Here is a 24,229-nt window from a genome sequence, read left to right as displayed (position 1 = left end):
CTGCAAATAGGACAATTTGACTTCTTCCTTTCCAATTTAGATACTCTTTACTTCTTTCTTTGTCTCATTGCTCTAACAAGGAATTCCAGCACTATGTTGAATAACAGTGGTGAAAATGGGCATCCTTGGCATATCCCAGATCTTGGAGGAAAGGCTCTCAGTTTTTCCCTATTCAGTATGATAATAGCAATGAATCTGTTATATATGGCTTTTATTCTGTTGAAATATGTTTCTTCTATTACTAGTTGTTTGAGAATTTTTATGGAAGATGTTGAAATTTATCAAATGCTTTTTCAGTATGAATTAAAGTGATCATATGGATGTCGTCCTTCATTCTGTTAATATGATAAATCATATTGATTGACTTGTGTATGTTGAACCATCCTTGTATCCCAGGGATAAATCCAATTTGGTCATGATGAATGATCTTTTAAAGGTATTGTAAAATTTGGTTTGCTGTACTTTATTGAAGATTTTTGCATCAATATTCATCAGGGATATCGGCCTGTAGTTTTCTCTTTTTTTGATATGTCTTTGTCTGGCTTTGGTATAAGAGAAATACTTGCCTTCTAGAATGAATTTGGAAGTATGCCCCTTTTCCCCAATTTTGGAATAGTTTGAGGAAAATTGATACTTTTTCTTTGAATGTTTGGTAGAATTCAGCAGGGTTGCCATTGGGTGCTGGTGTTTTCTTTACTGGGAGACATTTTATTACAGCTTCAATTTTCTTACTTGTTATTGGTCTATTCAGGTTTTGTTTTTTTTTTTCCTGGTTCAATCTTGTTAGTTGGTATGTGTCTAGGAGATTGTCCATTTCTTCTAGATTTTTAAATGTATTGGCATATAGTTGCTCATAGTAGCCATTAAGGATTCTTTGAATTTCTTCAGTATGAGTCGTAATGTTTCCTTTTTCATTTCCTATTTTATTTATTTGAAACTTCTCTCTTTTTCTTTCTTAGTTGGTCTGGCTAAAGGTTTGTCAGTTTTATGTTTTTAAAAATAAACTTTTTGTTTTATTAATCTTTCATATTGTTTATTTCAATTTCCTTTATTTCTTTAATCTTTCTTCTACTAATTTTGGTTTTGGTTTGCTCTTGTTTTTCTAGTCTTTAAGATATATTGTTAGGTTGTTTGAAGTTTTTCTTTTTTTCTTGGGTAGATATGGATGACTACTGCTTTTGCTATATCCCACAGGTTTGGGCATATTGTTTCCATTATCATTTGTTTCAAAAAATGTTTCAGTGTTCTTTTTAACTTCTTCATTGGCTCAGTTTCCTTCTTAATATCTTCATTGACCTATATCCAGAAGCATATTGTTTAATTTCTGTGCATTAGTATAGTTTCCAAGATTCCTCTTATTGGAAATCATAAGAGGTTGATTTCTAGTTTTATTCCATTGTGTATAGAGAAAATTATTGATATTATTTCATTTAAAATATTTTAAGACTAGTTTTGTGATCTAACATAAGGTCTGTCATTGAGAATGATCCATGTTCTGATGAAAAAAATGTGTATTCTGTAGCTGTTGGATAAAATGTTCTGTAAATATCTATTAGATCCATTTGGTCTATAGTGCAGATTAAGTTTGACGTTTGTTGATTTTCTATCTGGAATATCTGTCCAAAGCTGAAAGTGAGGTGTTAAAGCGTCCAGCTATTACTGTATTATATATTGTACTGGGGCCTCTTTCTTTAGCTCTAATAATATTTGCTTTATCTATATGGGTACTCCAGTTTTGGGTACATATATATTCAAAATTGTTATATTCTCTAGATAAATTGACTCTTTATCATTATACAGTGACCTTTGTCTCTTCTTATAGATTTTGTCTTGAAATCTGTTTTGTCTGATATAAGTGTAGTGACTCCTGCTATCTTTTGGTTTCCAGTGGCATGGGATATCTTTTTCCATCCCTTTATTTTCAGTCTATGTGTGTCTTTGGAGGTGAAGTGTATTTTTTGTAGGCAAAAGGTTATTGCTTCGTTTTTTTCTTTTTTCATCCAGCCAGGCTATCTATTTTGACTGAAGAGTTTAGTGTATTTACATTCAACGTTATTCTTGATAGTAAGGACTTACTTCTGCAATTTTGTTATACGTTTTCTGCTTCTTTTGTGGTCTACTTTCTGCCTGTCCTTCCTTTCTTACTTTTAATGAAGGATTTTTACCTCTGGTGATGTGATTTAATTACTCACTTCTTATTTTTTGTATATCCATTATATGTTTTCTTGTTTGAGGTTACCATGACGCTTGCATATACTATCTTATAACTCATTATTTTAAGCTGATAACTACACTGTTTGCATAAACAAACAAGAAAAGACAAAACAAATTCTCTATGCCTTAGCTTTGTTCCCCTGCTTTTTACCTTTTTCTTGTTTCTGTTTATATCTTATTGTGCTATGTCTTGAAAAGTTGTTATTGTTTTTGTTTGTTTCATTGTTTAGCCTTTCTACTTAGGATAAGAATGGTTTACACACCACAGTTACAGTGTTATACTATTCTGTTTTTCTGTGTACTTACTATTACCAGTGAGTTTTGTAACTTCTGATTATTTCTTATTACTAATTAACAGTCTTTCCTTTCTAATTGAAGTACTCCCTTTAACATTTCTTGCAGGATAGGTCTAGTATTGATCAAATCCCTCAGCTTTTATTGTCTGGGAAAGTCTTTATTTCTCCTTTATGTTTGAAAGATGTTTTCACCGGATATGTACTACTTAAGGTTTAAAGTTTTTTTTTTTTTTTTTTTTTTTTCCTTTAGTGCTTTAAATATAACATGTCACTCTCTTCTGTAAGATTTCAACTGAAAAGTCTGCTGCCAGACATATTGGAGCTTCATTGAATGTCACTTGTTTCTTTTCTGTTGCTGCTTTTCTGATACTTTTAAAAAAATTCTTGATTTTCGGGAATTTGATTGTTAATGCCTTGAGATAGACTTCTTTGGGTTAAATCTGCTTGATATTCTATTACCTTCTGGTACTTGATTATTGACATCTTTCTCTAGGTTTGGGAAATTTTCTGTCTTTATCCCTTTGAATAAACTTTCTACTCCTATTCCTTTCTCTCTCTTTAAGGCTGGTAACTATTAGATTTACCCTTTTGAAGCTGTTTTCTAGATACTGCAGTGTAGGTGTCCCCAAACTACGGCCCGCGGGCCCTTTATCTGGACCCCCACCGCACTTCAGGAAGGGGCACCTCTTTCACTGGTGGTCAGTGAGAGGAGCACAGTATGTGGCGGCCCTCCAACGGTCTGAGGGACAGTGAACTGGCCCCCTGTGTAAAAAGTTTGGGGACGCCTGCTGTAGTATGTTTCATTTTTAAAAGATTCTGTTTTCTTTTGTCTCTTCTGTGTATTTTCAAACAGCCTGTCTTCAAGCTCACTAATTCTTTCTTCTGCTTGACCAATTCTGTTATCAAAGCACTCTGTTTCATCCTTCAGCATGTCAATTGCACTTGTCTGAGCCAGAATTTCTGCTTGATTCTTTTAAATTATTTTAATCTGTTTGTTAAATTTGTCTGCAGGCATTTTGAACTCCTTCTCTGTGTTATCTTGAATATCACTGCATTTCCTCAAAACAGCTTTTGAATTCTTTGTCTGAAATATCACGTATCTGTTTCTCCAGGATTGGTCCCTGGTGCCTTATTTAATTGTGTTTTCATGGATTGTCTTGATTCTTGCAGATGTTCATCTGTCCCTGGGCATTGAAGAGTTAAGCATTATTGTAGTATTCTCAGTCTGGGCTTTTTTGTACCAGTCTTTTTTTGTGAAGGCTTTCTAGATTTTCTAAAAACTTGAGTATTGTGATCTAAGCTGTATTTGTTTTAGGGGGCACCCCAAGTCTAGTAACACTGTGGTTCTTGGAGACTTGTACAGGTACCACCTTAATGGTGGTGAACAAGCACCTGGAGAATTCTTTGTATTACCAGGCAGAGACTCGTTCTCTTCCCTTAGTTTCTCCCAAACAAACAGTTTCTTTGTTCTGAGACAACTCGAGATGGGGGTGGAGTAACACCAGCACCCCTTTGGCTGCCACCACTAGGACTATCCTGGGTCAGACCTGAAGCCAGCACAGCACTGGATCTTGCCCGAGGCCTGCTATAACTACTTCCTGGCTATGGCCTATGTTTGCTCAGTGCCATGGGGCTCTACAGTCAGCAGGTGACAAAGTCAGCTAGGCCTGTGTTGTTCCCTTCAGGGTGGTGATTTTCCCCAGGCCCCAGGAAGGTCCATAAGTGTTGTTTAGGAGCCAGGGACTATAGTCAAAAACCTTAATAGGCCGTCTGGTATTCTCTTGTACTTTCCATTCTTCCCTCTTCTTTTCAAAGGTAGAGGAGCATCATCCCATATTCACCACCATCCCAGGTCAGGAGGACCCACTGGCAGTTCCTACCAGTGTTCCCTTAAGGCCCAAGGGCTTTTTAGTCAGCTTTTTGTGAAGGCTGCTTAGCCTTGCATTCACCCTTAAGGGTAGTGGGCATCCCTACTGCCCAGAGCAGGTTCAGAAATGCTATCCAAGGGCTTGCTTTGTATTTTTGTTGGACAGTGCTGGCCTAGACAGTAACTAAATAATGGGAATTCTGTATTTTCTTTTGTCAGGAAAGAGCTATCTAGTCACTGTGGCTAGCAAAATTTGGTGACTAGTAGACTTGGACAAATGAGATCCTCAAAACACAATTAAGTATATCTAATTTCCTGGGATAAGACACTCAGAATAATAGTAATAGCTGTTCTAGTAAACTAATGATATTATTTACCTCTTTGGATTTTATGAGGATTCAATAAGATAATATGTGTGTGTGAAGGATATGACCTAAATAATACTATCTTGTAGGGAAAAAGGTGCAGGTGAAAATTGTCAGAGATGAAAATGGTTAGGCAACAGCTTTAAAACTATTTTCATACCTGATGTATAGTAGTAATGTGCTAGGTTATCTGTGGATTCAATTAAATCATCAGAGATCTCTTTTGGTTTATGTGAAGACTTGAAATGCCAAAGGCATTTTTTGTGTAGCTATGTAATCTTTGTAATCATTCTTCTAAATGGTGCATGACAGTTTGTTTAATCAATATATCAGCCTTTATTTAACTGTTTTTCTTTTCTCAGACATTGGGTTGCTTCCATTTTTTTCCCACTATCATTAATGTTATGGCAATAGATATCTGTAAAACTCTCCCCATGTTATGGATAAATTTGCAACGATGTCAGACTGATTTTAACAAAGATGAATTATGTAAGAATGGAAAAAACATTCAAATTTCTGACTAAAACTGAACAATTATTCAATTAGAAGGGAGTTGAATATAAATGGTTTTCTTATCTGTCTTGCATTTCTAGGGTAGAAAAGATAAGTGGAGAAAAGGTTTGTTAAATGTTGCCAAGAGATTGTTCCTATTGAGAATATTGGCAATAAAAATAGCAATAAAATCAGTAGAAATTTGGGGGATATTTCAATTCCAATATCTAGATCCCTTTTACTGGAATCTTGAATGTAGAGTGTTAGCCCCATTGAATAATTTTATCTAAAGTAATCAAGAAAACTTTGAGAGTGTCCCACAGCTGTATAAAGACTCATATAAATGACCAACATTACATGTGAATTAGTTTAAATCTACCCAGTAGGTTTGGCAATAGATCAGTGTGTTTGTAAATGGGCTTTTATAGTTTCATAAAAAAAAATTCTTGGGAGAAAGGTGTCACTTTGTCTGTGGCTGTGCATTTGTAAAAGTTTTATTTTTAGAGCAGATGTTTAAAGTCCCGAAAGCTGAGTTTACATTTTGTGAAATATTTATTGTCTTAATCATGTAGTTTCTCTACTGGTAGTGGGGTAGAAATTGCAACTCATTCCAAATAAAGATGGGCGGAAGTAGGAAGGCCAAATTAAAATAGAGTACTTTAATAATGATTCCTTTTAAAATAGGGCTTCTCATTATCATAACATTATAAACTCCACTTGTCCTCAGAGTTCCAGAGTTCAAGAGCTCCTACAGCAGAATTCGTTATATGGAGAGAACAGTGCAGAGAATGTATATATAGTGAGGCAGATTTGTATAGTTTATGTTCTATGTATATACAGCCATTAATTTTAATATAGTTGCCATTATTCTCAGGAACACCAGCTACCTGAACAATCCAGTTATAAAACCAACTCTCCAAGAATTATTTCCTCTTTCTACTTCCTGGCTTTCAGGGCATTGCTTAAGCACTGCTGTGTATAAGATTCACATGCCTCCTGTACTTCCAGCTACTCGAGCGGCAGAGGCAGGAGGATTTCTTGAGCCCAGAAGTTTACCAGCCTGAGCAACATAGTGAGACCTATCTAAATAATAAAAATAATAATATGTTTTTAAGTTACAATTACCTTGATATTGGTTGAACATTTGAAAGATTCTAGATGCCTTACAGACTATGACTGCTGATCTGCTTTACATGCCATGAATTTTAATAATTGTATGCTGATAAGATGACATTCTGGGTTTCAAAGGAAAGATATTCCATTTAGAATTAGAACCCCAGGGGTCAGGTGCTGTTTATGTTACTTTGGGCAACTCATATACCTCTGAAAGTTACTGTATTTTCTTCTTGGGTAAGGGAGGATGATAATAATTACCATACCTGTATTGCACCTCACCAAATGAACAAACTTCTGCAAGTGGTTGTCAGGTGCTGGGAATAGAAGGGGATCCTCTACAAAGGATCATACAAAAAGTTTTGGAATTATGAAAATGCTTTATATGTTAATTATATTGGTGGCTACATGGCTATGTACATTTGTCAGAACTCAGAACTGAACATCCAAAAAATGGATAAATTTTACTGTATATAAATTATACTAAAAAAAGAACTTTGTAAATGCTAAATACTAAATAAATGAAGGGTATTATTTTTTTCTTTCCATGGAATGTCAATTTCATAAGACAGGCAATAGTTTTATAGCGACTATTAGAGGAGAAATTGTTCTTCCTTGTGCTTGGATTAGAGGAGACATCCTGAGGCTCTTGAATCTTCATCTGCATAAATTATCTTTCTCTACCCTTGGCCCAAACAAAATGAAACTTTTATTAAAGTGATATCGCTAGAGCGCTATCCCTCACCAATATATTTTTTCACTCTGAGCTCTTCTATTCTTTTGGCTTTAATTATTCCGATGGCGTTCAATTCTCTGTCTCTTACTTGGACCTCTTTCTTGAACTCTAGACCTGTATTATTTTTGTATAGAAATTACACAGGCATCTTTAAACTCATTATATTCAATACCAAACTCATCATTTCTACCAGTTCCTTGATTTTTCTCATTAATTCTTCATATATTTATTAAGTGCACACTTTGTGAAGGCATTGGGTTAGGCACTGGAAAAGTAAATAACGCAGTTCCTTCCTTAAGATTATAGACTAATATTAATAAGTATATTATAAATTAAGCAATGTATAAGAGATATTCGCTTTCTTAGATTTTGTGAAAGGTAGATATTATCCTTGATTCATTTTCCCTTCATTTTTTACACATTTTCAATGAATAAATTCTTCTGGTTTTGTCTATTTTTTTTCTCAAGTTTATCTCCATCACTCTATCCTTTCTAACAACCTTAGAGAAAGTTATGAGAGTCTCTTTATTGGGTTATTATAATAGTATTCTGATTGTCCTTCAATCCTCCAGGACTGTTTCCTTCAAATCTATCATGAGTGATCAGCCTAAACTGTGTGTTTTTCCCTAACTGAAACTCCTCGGTAGTTCTACATTGTCTGCAGGATACAGTTCAAGATTCTTAGCAGGACATTAATTCCCCTCCAATAGTCAGCTCATTCCTTTCACTTTAGTCTCATGCTCAAACTGTTTCTTTATGCTTTTTTATGCCCCAGAAACATTCAACTACTTATGTTTGGGTGGGATCTCACAAAACATGCCATTTATCATCTCCAAGCCTGCACTTCAAAAAAAAAATTACTGGAAATTATTTTTCTAACTTCTGTTTCACCATCCTCCGGTTATCTTGTTTTCATTCTTTAAGACTCAGCTAAGATTAATCTTTCCTGAATTCTAGGGTAAGTTAGTGTCATTCACTATGATTTAGCTTATCACACAATGTTGAAATTCTCCATGCCTTGGACTCATTTACAAGACCATAAGCTTATTGAGGGTAAGGTCTGTGTCTTAGTTCTTGTATCCTCAGTATTTGACATATGCTACATGCTCAATAAGCATTTGGTGAATGGAATCAAAGAACCTGGTACTGCTTTTTCTCCAACTACCCCTGTTTTACTTCCACTTGTTTCACCCTTCATTGTTCCACTGCAGTGAAATATATACATATATATATGTTTTTGAGGTTAAGTCTCACTCTGTCACCCAGGCTGGAGTGCAGTGGTGCAATCTCAACTTACTACAATTTCTGCCTCCCAGGTTCAAGCTATTCTGCCTCAGCCTCCCTAGTAGCTGGATTACAGACATGCACCACCACGCCTGGCTAATTTTTGTATTTTGAGTAGAGATGGGGTTTTACCATGTTGGTCAGGCTGGTCTCAAACTCCTGACCTCAAGTGATCCACCCACTTCAACCTCCCAAAATGCTGAGATTATAGGTGTGAGCCACCACACCTGGCCTCAGTGAACTTTTTACAGTTTCTTATATATTTTATAACCTAGCTTCTAGAGAGCTTATAGGATGATGTTCTTCCATAGCCTGGAATACTTTTTCCCATTTTTCTTTGGAGTTAGTTATTATTGTTCTTTAAGACTGCAGCTTGACATAAGCATGTCTTCCTTTTGGAAGGCTCTATTTTTCTTCCCCATCATGTTAGAATAGATTAAAACGTCCATTTTTGTTTCCTTAAAGCATCTTCTGTGATTGCAGTACTATTTATGCTAATTGTCTTTTTGGGTTTACCTGTCTTTCTCCTCCGCTTGGGAATTCTGGTGTCTATCACTGTCCCTAGCATATGGTAGGCACTTGATAAAGCTTTCTTTTTCTTTAAAAGAGCCATTTTTATTTCTGCATTAACAGGCAAAAAAAAAAAAAAAAAGAATTACAATTTTGAGAACCTTTTATGTGCCTATCACTATGTGCTATATGCTTACCTACATAGTATTTGAATAAAAGCAGTCAGAGACGAGAGGCTTAGCAAATAGAAACCCTTTGCAGTTCTATAATCTTAGATCTGTGCTTCCTCATGGGCTTGGGGAAACTATATTGTTTTCCCTCTGTGTGCTATAATAGGCTGTTTCTCCCATTAGAAAATGTGTGGACCTGTTGAGGATGTCCGCAGATAGTGTTTTTTTTTTTTTTTTTTTTTTTCATAATATTCTCTGCTTTACTGGGAGAAAATTCTGTTTAAATAGACTACAAGGTGCTTCTTATAACTGTGGAAAGCATTCTCTTGGGAGTGTGAAGCCACAAAAAAAGGAGACACAACTTCCTGGTATGTTAACATTTACTCATATTTGCAGATAGTTCTAGTTAAAGGTGGTGGAATAAAGGCATTTTAATGCTACTTTCCTTTTAGAAGTTCTTAAAAACAACAACAACAATAACAACAACCACAACAAAAGAACAAAACAAAAAAATCCTTGTTCTCTCACAAATTCCAAAAGAATAAAAAATCAAGGAAGAAAACTCTGTTCTTGTGAAAACAGAACAGAAACACAATTATGAAGAATATCAGCCAAATGTAGTGAAATTTGGATCAAATATGTAAGACCACTTGAGCCAAAATAACTTATTTTTTCAACTTTTAGTTTTGATTCAGGGGGTACAAGTGCAGGTTTGTTACTTGGGTATTTTGTGTGATGCTGAGGTTTGGACTATAAATATGATCCTGTCACCCAGATACTGAGCATAATGCCCAAGAGTTTTTCAACTCTGCTTCTCTTTTTTTCTCCCCCGCTTTAGTAGTCCCTAGTGTCTATTGTTGCAGGCTTTATGTCAGTAAGTACTTCATGTTTAGCTCCCACTTGTGAGAACATGCAGTGTTTGATTTTCTGTTCCCATGTTAATTCTTTTAGCATAATGGCCTCCAGCTGCATCCATGTTGCTGCAGAGGACATGATTTCATTCTTTTTTATAATCATGTAATATTTCATGGTATATATATATATATATATATATATATATATATATATCTCATATTTTTCTTGTCCAATCCATTGTTGATGGGAATCTGGGTTGATTTCATGTCTGTGTTGTTGTAAATAGGCTGCAGTGAAAAAGCAAGTACATATGTCTTTTCGGTAGGATGATTTATTTTCTTTTGGATATGTGCTTATATAATGGGATTGCTGGATCAAAGGGTAGTTCTGTTTTAAGCTATTTGTGAAATCTCCAAACTGCTCTCCACAGTGGCTGGACTAATTTGCATTCCTTCCAAGAGTGTTTAAACATTCCCTTTCTCTGTAGCCTCACCAACGCCTGCTGTTTTTTTGACTTTGTGATAATAGCCATTCTGACTGGTGTAAGATCATATCTCATTGTGGTTTTGATTTGCATATCTCTAATGCTTAGTGATATTGATAACTTTTTCATGTTTGTTGGCCTATTGTATGTCTTATTTTCAGAAGTATTTGTTCATGTCTTTTGCCTACTTTTCAGTGGGGTTGTTTTTTGCTTATTAAGTTAGTTATTGATTCTGAATATTAGAATTTTGTTGGATGTGTAGTTTGCAAATGTTTTCTCTGATTCTTCAGGCTGTCTGTTTACCCTGTTGATAGTTTCTTTTGCTGTGCAGAAACTCTTTAGTTTAATCAGTTCTCACTTGTTAATTTTTGCTTTTGTTGCAATTGCTTTTCCGAATTTAGTAATAAAATTTATTTCAAGGCCAATATCCAGAATGGTTTTCTCTGGGTTTTCTTCTAGAATTCTTATAGTTTGAGATCTTATATTTAAATCTTTAATCCATTTTGAGTAAATTTTGTTTATGGTGATATGTAGGAGTCCAATTTCATTCTTCTGCATATGGCTAGCCAGCTATCCCAGCACCATTTATGGAATAGAGAGTCCCTTCCCCATTACTTATTTTTGTCAACTTGCTGAAGATTGGATAGCTTTAGGCATGTGACTTTATTTCTGGGTTCTCTTGATTCATGTGTCTGTTTTTGTACCATGCTGTTTTGGTTACTACATCCTTATAGTATAGTTTGAAGTTTGGTTATGTGATGCTTCTGACTTTGTTCTTTTGGCTTAAAATTGTCTTGGCTATTTGAGCTCTTTTTTGGTTCTATATGAATTATAGAATAGTTTTTTTTCTACTTCTGTGGAAATGGCACTGTGATAGGAATAGCATTGAATTTGTGGATTGCTTTGGGCAGTATGTTCATTTTAATACTTATTATTTTCATTTATAAGCATGAAATATTTTTAGATTTGTGTTATCTATGATTTCCTTTACCAATGTTTTGTAGTTCTCTTACAGATCTTTTACCATCATAGTTGGATGTATTTCTAAATTTTTTTGTACTATTATTGTAATTGAAATTATGTTTCTGATTTGGCTCTCAGCTTGAATGTTATTGGTGTATAGAAATAGTACTGATTTGTCAGTCGCGGTGGCTCATGCCTGTAATCCCAGCACCTTGGGAGGCCAAGTGAGGTAGATCACGAGGTCAGGAGTTCAAGACCGGCCTGGCCAACAGGGTAAAACCCCATCTCTACTAAATATAAAATAAATTAGCTGTGATGCCCATCAATGACAGACTGGACAAAGCAAATGTGGCACATATACACCATGGAATACTATGCAGCCATAAAAAATGATGAGTTCATGTCTTTTTTAGGGACATTGATGAATCTGGAAACTATCATTCTCAGCAAACTGACACAAGAACAGAAAACCAAACACTGCATGTTCTCACTCATAGGTGGTATTGAACAATGAGAACCCATGGGCACAGGGAAGGGCACACACTCAGGTCTTTTGGGAGGTGGGGAGCTAGGGGAGGGACAGCAGGAGGTGGGGAGGTTGGGAAGGGATATCATTGGGAGAAATGTCTGATGTAGGTGATGGGGTAATGGAGGCAGCAAACCACCATAGCATGTGTGTACCTATGCAACAATCCTGCAAGATCTACACATGTACCCCAGAACTTAAAGTACAATAAAAAATAAATAAATAAATAAATAAATAAACAAATAAATAAATAAATTAGCTGGGCATGGTGGCATGCTTGTAATCCCAGCTACTCAAGAGGCTGAGGCAGGAGAATTGCTTGAACCGGGGAGGTGGAGGTTGCAATGAGCTGGTATCACGCCATTGCACTCCAGCCTGGGAGACAGAGTGGGACTCCATCTCAAAAGGAAAAAAAAGAAAAAGAAATAGTACTAATTTTGTACATTGATTTTTGTCTCCTGATTTTTGTCTTCTTACTGAAGCTGTTTATTAGGTATAGGAGCCTTTTGGGGGCTTCTTCAGGGTTTTCTAGATACAGAATTATATCATCTGTGGAGAAAGATAGTTTGACTTCTCCTATTTGGATACTTTTTATTTATTTCTCTTGTCTGATTGTTCTGGCTAGCACTTCTAGCACGATTTTGACTACAAGTGGTAAAAGTGGGCATCTTTGTCTTCTTCCAGTTCTCAGAGGGGAATATTTCCGGTTTTTGCCTATTCAGTATGTGTTAGCTGTGGGTTTTCATAGATGGCTCTTATAATTTTGAGATATGTTCCTTGGATGCCTTGTTTCTTAAGGGTTTTAATAATGAGGTTGGATTTCATTAAAGCTTTTTCTGCATATATTGAGATGATCATTTTTTGTTTTTAATTTTGTTTATATGGTGACTCACATTTATTGTTTTGTGTATGTTGTACCAACTTGTATACTAAGATTGAAGCCTACTTGATTGTGGCAAATTACCTTTTTAATGTGATGCTGGATTTGTGTTGCTAGTGTTTTGTTGAGGATTTTTATGTCTATGTTAATCAGGAATTTTGGCTTGTATTTTTCTTTTTTTGTTGTGTCCTCACACACATTGGGATCAGGGTGAGGCTGGTTTCATAGAAGGAGTTAGGGAGGAGTCCCTTTTCCTCAAATTTTTGGGATAGTTTCAGTAGAATTGGTAGCAGCTTCTCTTTGTATGTCTGATAGAATTTGGCTGTGAGTTCGTCTTGCTCAAGGCTGCTTTTTCTTGGTAGCTATTCCATTACTGATTGGATTTCAGTAATTGATACTGGTCTCTTCAGGGTTTCAATTTTTTCCTGATTCAATCTTGGGAGAGTGTATGTTTCAAGGCATTTATACATTTCCTCTAGATTTTCTAGTTGCTGTGTAGAAAGGTATTCAGAATAGTCTCTAAGGATTTTTTGTATTTCTATGGGATTGGTTGTAATGTCACCATTGTCGTTGATGATTGTGCTCATTTGTATCCTCACTCTTTTGTTGTTGTTGTTGTTCATCTAGCTAGTGGTCTGTTGATCTTGTGTATCCTTTCAAATAAACAACTTTTGGTTTCATTGATCCTTTGTATGGATTTTTCTGTCTCAATTTCAATGATTCTCTGATTCTAGTTATTTCTTTTCTTTTGTTAGGTTTGGGGTTACTTTGGCTGTTTAGGTCTTTTCATAGATCTGGAAGTACTTGTTTTATGATTCTGTGTGCTCTAATCTTGTGTACATATAAATTTAGGATAGGTACATCTTCTTGTTAAATTGAATCCCTTATAATTGTGTAATGCCTCCCTTTGCCCTTTTCTTGTGTTAAAGTCTGTTTTATCTGAAGTAAGTACAGTGACCCCTGCTCTTTTTTTCATTTGGATGGTAGATCATCCTCCAACCCTTTATTTAGAGCCTATGAGTGTCATTACATGTGAGATGGGTCTCTTGAAGGTCATAGACAATGTATCTTGTTTACTTATTAAATTTGCCACTCTTTGCCTTTTAACTGAGGCATTTAAGATTAATATTGCTATGTGAGGTTTTGATCCTATCATGAAGTTGTTAGCTGGTTGCTGTTTACTTTCTATTGTGTGGGTGCTTATAGGGTCTGTGGGCTCTGTACTGAAGCATGTTTTTGTGGTGGCAAGTATCATTCTTTTATTTCCATGTTTAGAGCTCCTTTAAGGATCTCTTTTAAGACTGATCTAGTGATAGCAAATTCCCTTAGTGCTTGCTTGTCTGGAAAAGATTTTGTTTCTTTTTGCTTATTAAGCTTAGTTTGGCAGGATATGAAATTCTCGTTCAGAATTTCTTATCTTAAGAACACTGAATTATAGACCCTCAATCTCTCCTGGCTTTTTAGGTTTCTGCTGAAAAGTCTACTGTTAGACTGATGGAGTTACCTTTGTATGTGATCTGACCTTTTTCTCTAGCTGCCTTAAAATTTTCTTTTTTTAGCATTGACCTTTGACAGTCTTGTGACTATACATCTTTGTGAGATTTGTTCTGTATAGTATCTTATTGGTGTTCTCCAGGTTCCTTATATCTGGATGTCTACTTCTCTATCAGAGTAGGGAAATATTTATAAATTATTTCCTCAAATATGTTATCCAAGTTGTTTACTTTTTTTCCTTCTTTCTGGAATGCCAATAGTTCATAGGTTTGGTTGCTTTAAATAATTCCGTGTTTTTTTGAAGACTTTGTTTAGTTTTTAAATTCTTTTAAAATTTTTGTCTGACTATTGTAGTTAGATCAGCCTTCAAGTTCTGAAATGATTTTTTCTTATGCTTGGTCTAGTCTATCAATATAGTTTTCCCTTGTTTTTTGAAATTCCTTAAGTGAGTTTTTTAATTCTAGAAGAGAAAATGCAATCTTTTGATGGTGACACCACCTTCAGATTTTTCATGTTGCAGAATTCTTGAGCTGGTTTCTTCTCATTTGGAGATGCTGTCAGTTTTAATTTTTGTCATTATTTTCATGCTGGTAGGATTTTTTATTTTTTTCTTTCTGTATATTATTATTATTATTATTTGCTTTCGTTTTCCTATCCTCTCCCTGCCTAGGGGGTATGATGGTAGAGAATACTGGGTAGGGTTCTTTGACTTTGCTTCTATAAATGTATGCACATTTTTTGGGGCAGGTTTTATATTGGGCTGTGCAGTTCAACCTGCAAGCCCTATAGATGGTACTTATAGGTAAGAACTGGCTGTGGCTAACATGTCCGGATACATACTTGATCCTTATTTATTAGCAGAAGGTCTTGTTGCCTCAGACAGTGGGCTGATTCATAAACTGCGCAGGAGTCTGAGCTCTCTGCTCACCTCTCGTGGGTAGTGGAGGCTGTGAAAGGTGGAAGAAGACCAAGATGGCTCACCTACAAGTCCCCTGCTGGCAGACACAAGCACTAGTCTCAAGGGAGAATCTGGTGGATAGCTACCAAGTGCTTAGAGGTGTGCCTAAGCATGCAGCCAGGAAACCTCCTTGGCCCCAACTTCCTTGCCTGGGTAGGCTGAACTCCTAATCCAAGAGAGTGGGTGTTCCAGAGACCTAAAGCTTGGGCGTGGAAGAGAGAGGGCCTTGCTGCAACACACTCCATGTCAAGAAAGGTAGGGTGGCTCCGGAGGCTAGACCAGATGAGTGGGTGCTACAAATGCTTGGTGTTCTGGCCTGGGCATGAAGCAGAGAGGGCCATCGTGTACCAGTATCTCTGCACAGGAAGGGTTAGGTAGCTTAGGCTGCTAATCCAGGTAAGCAGGTGCTTCAAGTCCTTGGAAATCTGCCTGGGCATGGAGTGGAGAGGGTCCCATTTCATCACAACCTCAGGGTAGCAGACTGGGGCACCCAGCAATAGCACACATAGACCAGTTCCAGGTCTCCAAGCTGGCTGTGGCTGCAAGTCTTGCCACCCAGGAGAAACTGAAGCTAGAGCAGCTTTTCTTCTGCCCCAGGGTTGCAATGGAGTTGGGGGGTAGGGAGCACAATTCCAGCACCTACTGCTGAGGTATGCTCCACAGTTCTTGCTGTGTAAGCCCTTGCCCTGTTCCAGAGTAGCCACTCCAGTCTCTGGCCTGACACTAAAATGCCTACGTGGCAATGCTGCCAAGTTGCCGAAGAATGGCTGATTTTGTATGTGACCAGATTTAAAATGGCATCCTGCTCTCAAGCCTGTGTCTGGGAAAATGTCTACAGCTTTTCCTGGTGCCTTTCCCTCACAGTATCTGGAAGCCTCTCTCCAAGTTCGCTCCAGGGCTTGGAAGAAGCACAGTGCTCCCCCTTGGCCTTTGTTGATCAGATCCTCAGTGGAAAGGTGAGTCACAGAGGAGGCTTTATGCCTCTCTCAAGTATTGGAGCTTCACTTGCTTTTATCAGCAAGTTGTTATCATGGGGGCAGTTTGCTGATGTTCTCCCTGGGATCTGGGGTGTCCTACATGATTCACGTGGATTATCATTTTCCTTCTTGAATTAAATAAAGCTCAAAGAGTTAATCATTATGCACTGTCCTGCTATTAATATGTTCTTTTTTTCTTTCTTTCTTTTTTGAGACAGAGTCTCACTCTGTCACCAGGCTGAGAGTACAGTGGTGAGGTCTCGGCTCACTGCAGCCTCTGCCTCCTGGGTACAAGCAATTCTCCTTCTTCAGTCTCCTGAATAGCTGGAGCTATAGGCATGCCCTACCACGCCCAGCTAAGTTTTGTATTTTTAGTAGATACGGCGTTTCACCATGTTGGCCAGGATGGTCTTGATCTCTTGACCTCGTGATCCACCTGCCTTGGCCTCCCAAAGTGTTGAAATTACAGGCATGAGCCACTGCAATATTTTCAAATGGCCGAGGCAAACTAAAAGCCTCTAATGGGGAAAAAAACACTCTTCTTACATCTTGGGTTAAATAGATTTCTATAAACATAAATGTCACAGTTCTGAAAGGCCCATTTGATAACTTTTCAATTGAAGGACGTAGTTACAGAGGCATGTGAAAGCTGTAGGAGAAGTGAGGAAGATTCCCACAGAGTCCAAGTTCCACATTTAAGACCCCAAGACAGTGGGCCAAAAGAGGAGCCACATAGGCTAACTCTTCTGGTTACTGCAACCTAGATTCTTATCTAAGGGAGATTGCATGAGGTGAGAATGGCTAAAGGAACAAAAAAAAGGAAGGTAATATTATCAAGGTTTGTAATTTGAGGTTCTTCACTGTAAGCCAGACCAGTCTCATGCACGTTTAAAACTGGAAGGAAACAAGCACCCAGAGAAGAGAACACAACCGACGTGGCAAGACATTATTGGAAGCAACAAGCCAAAATTAAAACTGCAGACTTCTCCAGTTCAGACAATCACAAAATAAATGTATCATTACCAGCAGTGACAAAATTGTAGGGTGCTATGACAATATATTACAGGGGATTTGACGTTGTCTGGCTCTGGGAAGCTTTCTCTGAGAAAGCAGTTTGAGTGGAGAACTGATGTATGAGTCAGTGAGGCAAATGTAAGAGAATATTCTTGTCAGAAGGATGAACACATTCATAATCTTAGTGGCAGGAGAGAGCATGCTGTAGTTGAGGAACAGGTGGCAAATGTGATTGGAGTACAGAGTAGGAGTGGGGCGGAGAGAGGAGAATAGTGACATGTGAGACTAGAGGAAAGGAGGATCAAATCTTTAGGACTTTAGAGTTCTTGTTAAGGATTCCTAAGAGCAATGAGAAGCAATTGAAAATTTTTATTCAGAGTTATGGCGTAATTAGATTTGCATTACAAAATGAGCTCTTTGGCTGTAATGAAGAAAATTGATTTGGGAGCAAAGGATAGTGTAAATGTGGGGAGACCAGTCAGGAGGCTATTGCAGCAAAACAGGTGAGAGGTGATCCTATCTCAGATGAGGGCTGTGACAGTGAAAATGGAGGCAAATGGATATTTTGGTGAAATATATAGGAGGCAAATAGACTTACCTCAGTGATGGATTAGATTTGGGTTATGGGTAGCAGACCATTAAATACCCCAGTGTCTATAATTCCTTTCTTCCTTTTAGAAATAGTGCTACCTACCTCAACCTGAGTTTGAGCTGCACATGTGACCACCTCGCTAACATCTACATTCGTCAAGCTGTCTTTTTGTTAGATGTGACCACGGACTAAATTTGGGCCAACATTCAGGCCTCCTCCTAAAATACAAAGTTGCTTACCCAGGACTCTAAGTGCCTTCCCATGGGCTGGAACATGCGAATGATCATGTTTCCATCTATGCAGACTTGAACATTAGAACAAGGTAGACACAGCCTAGAGTCTTGAATAGTCTTGTGGAGCAGAGCCTCTCCACTGCCTCATTTCTACTCATTTTGCATTTTTTTTTATTTGTGATAGAGCATTTCCTGTCTTGGTTAAACCACTGTATTTTTGGATTTTTTTTGTTACAGCAACTTAGCCAAATTGTTTCAGATAATGGAGAGAACTGAACTGGATGAACGGTTTTGCTATTCACTGAGATAGAACACATTCTTGATCTTTTTCAGCTTTTAGTCTTTTATATGTTTAATTTTTAGTCTTTTATATATTTAATATTATTTTATATTTAATTTGAGTAGTTAATAAAAATGTTTAAAAACTTTTTTATTCCTTGGGTTGTCATAGGCTTATTTTTTACAAAATTAAGCTTTGGCAATTATAATTTTATCTAATTGTGCTGTCATTTAGCTTATATTTATTAAACTATTAAGATATAATGAAAAACAAAACTGACTTACTGAACTCTAGATATATTTATTTCTATAATTTTGAACTTGCCTGCCAATCTAGTTAAACAAACAAGGTGCAAATAAGGCAAAAAATTAATAAAGAGGAGGAGAGAAAAAAGAAAAGAAAAAATGAGGTTATTTTTGTTTGAGCTTATTTTTTTAGTTCACTATGAGAGTCTCTAGAAATCATCACTTTCAATTTTAAGAAGGGTTTACACGCTCTACACTTAATACAGTTGATTTTATTTGAAATAAGAAGCCAGCCTCCATATTCAGAATAAACTTTCTTTCCTCTCAAACATCAGAACAGCCATTAAACGCAGATTTTTAGCATCTCTTGTTTTTCATGGTATCTCAAAGATTATTTTAAAGTATTTCTATCAAAACATTTTCTATATTATTTATCCAGAGACTTAATTATTAACAAAGTATTAGAAGCTAGAAGTAGGTAAAATAAGTGGTTATTTTAATAAAATTATCCTTACTTTGCAAAATCCATTTTAACCTCACTTAGAATTTTATGAGATTTTCATAAAAGTTTAAAGAGATAGAAATCAGTGAAGGACCTCAATAATTCCTGCAGTTGTCTTAATAGAAAAGAATGTTTTATATCTTCTCTCCCAACACTTCAACTCTTTTGTACTTATCCCTACAGAGTTCTTTGAAAGCATATTAGGGCAGCTGTTCCTGTTTACACATGAAGCGGTGGAATCAGTGATTAATAGAAGTTTTCATAGGTTTATATACTAATCAGAAGCTAAGTGAGGCATCCACTCTGAGTGTTCTGACATCAGTCCAGGGCACCTTCCACAGGCCTATGCTGAAGTTCATGATCAAATTAGATAATAATGTAATGTATTTGAAATGATGCTGATGAATGAACTAATTGCATCTAAATAGTAATCTCTATAGGTACTTAATTCCCAAATTTTTCAGTGTTATTTTAAACATGGGAAAGTCAGTTTAAGAAATTATTCTTCTTCTACTGGAAGCAAGCAGATTTTAGAGTGTACAGGGATCCGTAAATTAATAAACGTGATACAAACAAAATTACTTAAAGGACAGATTTGCCAAATAGAAATAATTTAGTCATGATTTCCAAATTGAAATGGGCTTGAATACATTCAACCAGTGTGTGTGTGTGTGTGTGTGTGTGTGTGTGTGTGTGTTTGTGTGTGTGTGTGTGTTGGCCAGGCACTATTCACAATTAACAATGGTGACAAGACAGTGTCTGCCTTTATAGGACCTTCTTTCAAATGGAGGAGATGTGCAAAATATATAAACGAAATATAATCTATGTAATCAAGAAAAATAAAGCATAATAAAGAGACAGGGAGAGATGAAAAAGGTAGGGCTCTTTTGGATAAAAATGTCAGCTTGAAGAGGTGATATTTCGGTAGAGACTCACAAGAGTGAGTAATCTCAACATTTCTGGGGTACCATTCAAAATAGATACAAAGACCTGAAGAAGGAGGAGCTTAACATCTGCTAGAAACAGTAAAAATACTGGTATGGCTGAAGCAGAATGAGTGAGGGGGAGATATAATTAGAGAGGCAGCCAAGGCCAGATCATGTAGGGACAGGCAGATCAGAGGGAACACTGGATTTTGTACAAAATGCTATATCAAATATGGAAAGTTTTGAACAGGAGACTATTTGACCTGATCTGTTTTGAAAAGATCACTCCATTGCATGTGGAGAATGACCAGGACTAGGAATAGAACTAATGCGGGGGTCAGAGAAACTATTTCAGTGATGTTGAGAAGAGATGCTGGTAGCTTAGAGTAAGGTAGTAGTGGTGGAGGTGGTAAGAGGAGTTCAGTTTGGAGTTTGTTTTGAAGGTAAAGCTCATATGAGTTGTTGATGGATTAGATGTGAAGTACAAGAGAAACAGAAATCAAGGGAAAAGTTTGGTTTCTACCCCAAGCAACTCGATGAATAATGTCACTTACTGAAGTGTCGAAGACTGACTAAAAAGAGGTTGGAGAGAAAAATAAAAATTTTGTTTTGGACATGTTGAACATGAGATCCTTTTTAGATATCCAAGTATAGATACCACATGAGCAGTTGGATAGAAATGTCTGGAGCTCCTGGCAGAGGTGCAAAATGCAGATACCAATTTTTCAATCCTCACCATGTTGATGGTATTTAAAGCCCTGGACTTGGTGAGTTTACGCAGAAACACAATGAAGAGAAGATACCTGAGGACTGAAGGTCAGGAAGAGGAGAAAAATTGAGGAAAGAATTAGATATATAATTTATACATATATTTATATGTTATAAAATATATAAATATATATTATATATAATATTATATGTAATATATATAATAAGGACTGGACAGTGAGCATATTAGTTCATTTGCATTACTATAAAGAAATCCCTGAGGCTGGGTAATTTATAAGGAGGTGTATCTGGCTTATGGTTCTGCATGCTGTACAAGGATGGCACCAGCATCTGCTTGGCTTCTGGTGAGGCCTAAGGATGCCTTTACTCATGGCAAAAGACACAGGGGAGCAGGCATGTCACATGGCAAGAGAAATATCAGGCATGTTAAACATCAAGCTCTCATGTGAACTAGTAGAGTGAGAGCTCACTCATTACCATGGATAGGGTACCAACCTATTCATGAGGGATCCACTCCCATGACCCATACACCACCCACTAGGCCCACCTCCAGCATTGGGATCACATTTCAACCTGAGATTTGGAGGGGACAAATATCCAAACCATATCAGCAAGGTGAGGAAATGTCAAGAGAATGTACATTGAGAGGATGTCTCATTACATTTCCTTGTTCAATTTACTCTCCTATTCTCAAAGTTAATTATTTCCCTCCTTCTTCTCTCATCTCAATCTCCTTCATATTCTCCTCTACCCAACTCATTCTCACCATTAGCTTTTGACACTGCTTAGTACTTCACAGAGAAAACAGAGTAGCTCAGAAGAGAACTTCATAATCTTCCCATCACAAGTATGTTATCTGTATCTGCCTTCCCATCTGCTAAAACAAGTGGACTGCCCCTGCTCCACTGTAGGATGGAACCCTCCCCTTATGCACTGGATAGGATTTCCTTTCTGATCCAAGGACTCTGTTCTTAGAAGCATCCTTCTATCTCTTGCCGCATCTATCACTCCCATGTTGCTGTGTCATCCTTATTAGCATGCACATATGCTGTATTATCTCCCATCTTTTAAAACAAAATGAAACAAAGCAAAATAAAAACAAACAGTAAAATGATTCCTTATTCCTATGTCTCCTTCCATCTTCAGCACCCTCCCTCCCTCCCTTCCTCCCTCCCTCCCTCCCTTCCTCCCGCTCTCCCTCCCTTCCTTCCTTCCTTCCTTCCTTCCCCCCTCCCTCCTTCCCTTTCTCCCTCTCTCCCTCTCTCCTTCTCTCCCTCACTCCATCTTCCTCTTTTTCTCTCTCTCTCTAAAGAAAGAACTTTCTTTTGTTTTTTGAGACAAAGTTTCACTCTGTCACTCAGGCTGGAGTGCAGTGGAGCTGCATCGGCTCACTGCAACCTCTGCCTTCCACGTTGAAGTGATTCTCCTGCCTCAGCCTCCCAAGTACCTGGGATTACAGGTGTGTGTCACTACACCCAGCTAATTTTTTATTTTTAGTAGAGGTGAGGTTTCACCATGTTGGCCAGGCGGGTTTCAAACTCCTGACCCCAGGTGATTCCCCCGCCTTGGCCTCCCAAAGTGCTGCGATTACAGGCATGAGCCACTACACCAGGCCAACAGCACTATTTATTTTCTCCTCTTTACAGTAAAACTCTGGGTAAAATGTTGCCATCTATATAATTGTTTTTTGACAAGACTCATTCAGATGATCATGCAGTTTTAAAAAATCACTTATGGAAATAACATTTATATATTTTTTAAATTTTTAAATAGCCCTTTCATTCCTGACCATAATGTTTTTTCTGTATTGTTAGGTTTTCTTTAAAAAAATTAATTTGGAACTTCTGTATCTATGTTTATGATTGGGAAAGGCTGAAATTTTCCTTTAATAAAAAGTAATTTTGTTTGTTTGGGGGATTAAAATTATACAAGATAATAAAATGAGAGTTTGGGAGTGTTTTCTCATATTTTGTTCTTTGGAACATTTAGAATATTGAGATATATCCCTCACAACTTTGGTAGACCTTGCCTATAAAATAATATGGGACTTAAAAAAAAATATGGATTTTGCAGTTATTTAAATGCTTTAATAGTTACAATTCAGGCTTCCTATTGAGTAAGTTTTGGTCAGTTACATTTTTCTATGAATTTATACATTTTTATAAATTTATAAATATTGGCATAAAGTTGTTCATCTTTTTTTAATTTAAATCTTCCTATATCTGTAGTTATATACCCCTTTCATATTTAATATCTGTTTATTTGTGTGGGTTTTTTTAACATATCAATGAGTTTTTGCAAAGCTTTTAGCCTTTTCTGAAGCAGGATTTTTTTCTGCTTTATTTTTAATTTCATATTTATTTACCTTTTTGTATGTTCTTTGAGTTTATTCTATTGTTTGTGACTTCTTAAGTTCAAGGCTTGTACTTGTTAATTTTTAGCATTTCTTTTTTTCTAATATGAGCATGTAAGGCTACAGGTTTAGCTTAAACCATAGAAAATTCCTGACATTAGGCTGCTATTGATTTACCAAAATTTGCAAATTTCTATGATTAACTTAATGTTTCCCTCAAAGTATTGCTTTCACAGCTTCCCACAAGTTTCAGTATGCAATATTTTATTAATCAATCCCAAGATTTTTGAAAAAAATTTATTATTATTTCTTTTTTGGCTCATGAGTTATTTAGAAGTATGTGGATGTATACGTTTGCTTTAAATATCCAACTTATGGTGTTTAAAATTATCCTTTTCTGTTATTCTTGTTATTGACATCTAACTGCACAGTATTATTTTAAGGGCATATGGTGTGTGTTGAAAATTATTTAGGCACTTGTTAAGATGGTTAAGAAGACTTTATTCAAGAAGGGGATTATTGCAATAGGGGTTTTCAGTAGGCAGAGGCAATGGCTGCAGAGGAGTTTTGCAGTAAATGAAAGAGCCTGGGCTAAACTCTGAATACAAGAAGGACAAGCAGGAATGGATAGCCAAGGATCATGGTAGGAACCAGTAGAAAGCAAATTGCTAAGAGGAAAACATCAGGGCAAGGGAAATTTTGGAATGGCGGACTTGAAAGTATTCTTCCTGAAGAAGATATCAAAGGTGGAGAATGAGGAATCTGATTAGATATTGAGAGAGGGGAATTCTTACTAAACTAACCCAACAGGATAGTTGCTAAAATTGGAATAAGCAGACAAAGGGATAAATTGGAATAAGATCAGGGCCTAGTCAAGAAGAGGGCTCAGAAGAACCTGACTCAAGGTTAAGGCGACACTTGTTGTCAGAGAGTTGAGTTCAATCTCTTTTCCCTTCTGCAAAGTCCAATTTCAGTAGACTCTTGAATAAAGTGTTCCTTAACCATGTTTAACAAGTGTCATGATTTTTTTTCTTTAGCAGCTATAAATTTGTTAAATTTGTGAAAACTTCTAAATATTCCTTTAGAAAATGTTTTCTGTTGGTTAAACACATGGGCACTAGAACCAAATTACAAAGGATCAGATTTAAATTTTGTCCTTACAGACCTATCT

General features: G+C 36.6%; 1 protein-coding gene across 2 annotated transcripts in view; it reads left to right on the top strand.

The window, feature by feature from the left end:
- Window positions 1-24,229, top strand: part of SLC44A5 (solute carrier family 44 member 5) — a 401,632-nt gene that overhangs the window by 123,697 nt on the left and 253,706 nt on the right. The gene's annotated exons all lie outside the window — the stretch shown is intronic.

Source organism: Saimiri boliviensis, chromosome 11 (genome assembly GCF_048565385.1).
Source record: "Saimiri boliviensis isolate mSaiBol1 chromosome 11, mSaiBol1.pri, whole genome shotgun sequence".
In the NCBI taxonomy this organism is placed as follows: Eukaryota; Metazoa; Chordata; class Mammalia; order Primates; family Cebidae; genus Saimiri; species Saimiri boliviensis.
Note: the sequence above shows the minus strand (reverse complement) of the source record. Positions and strands in the feature narration are given on the sequence as shown.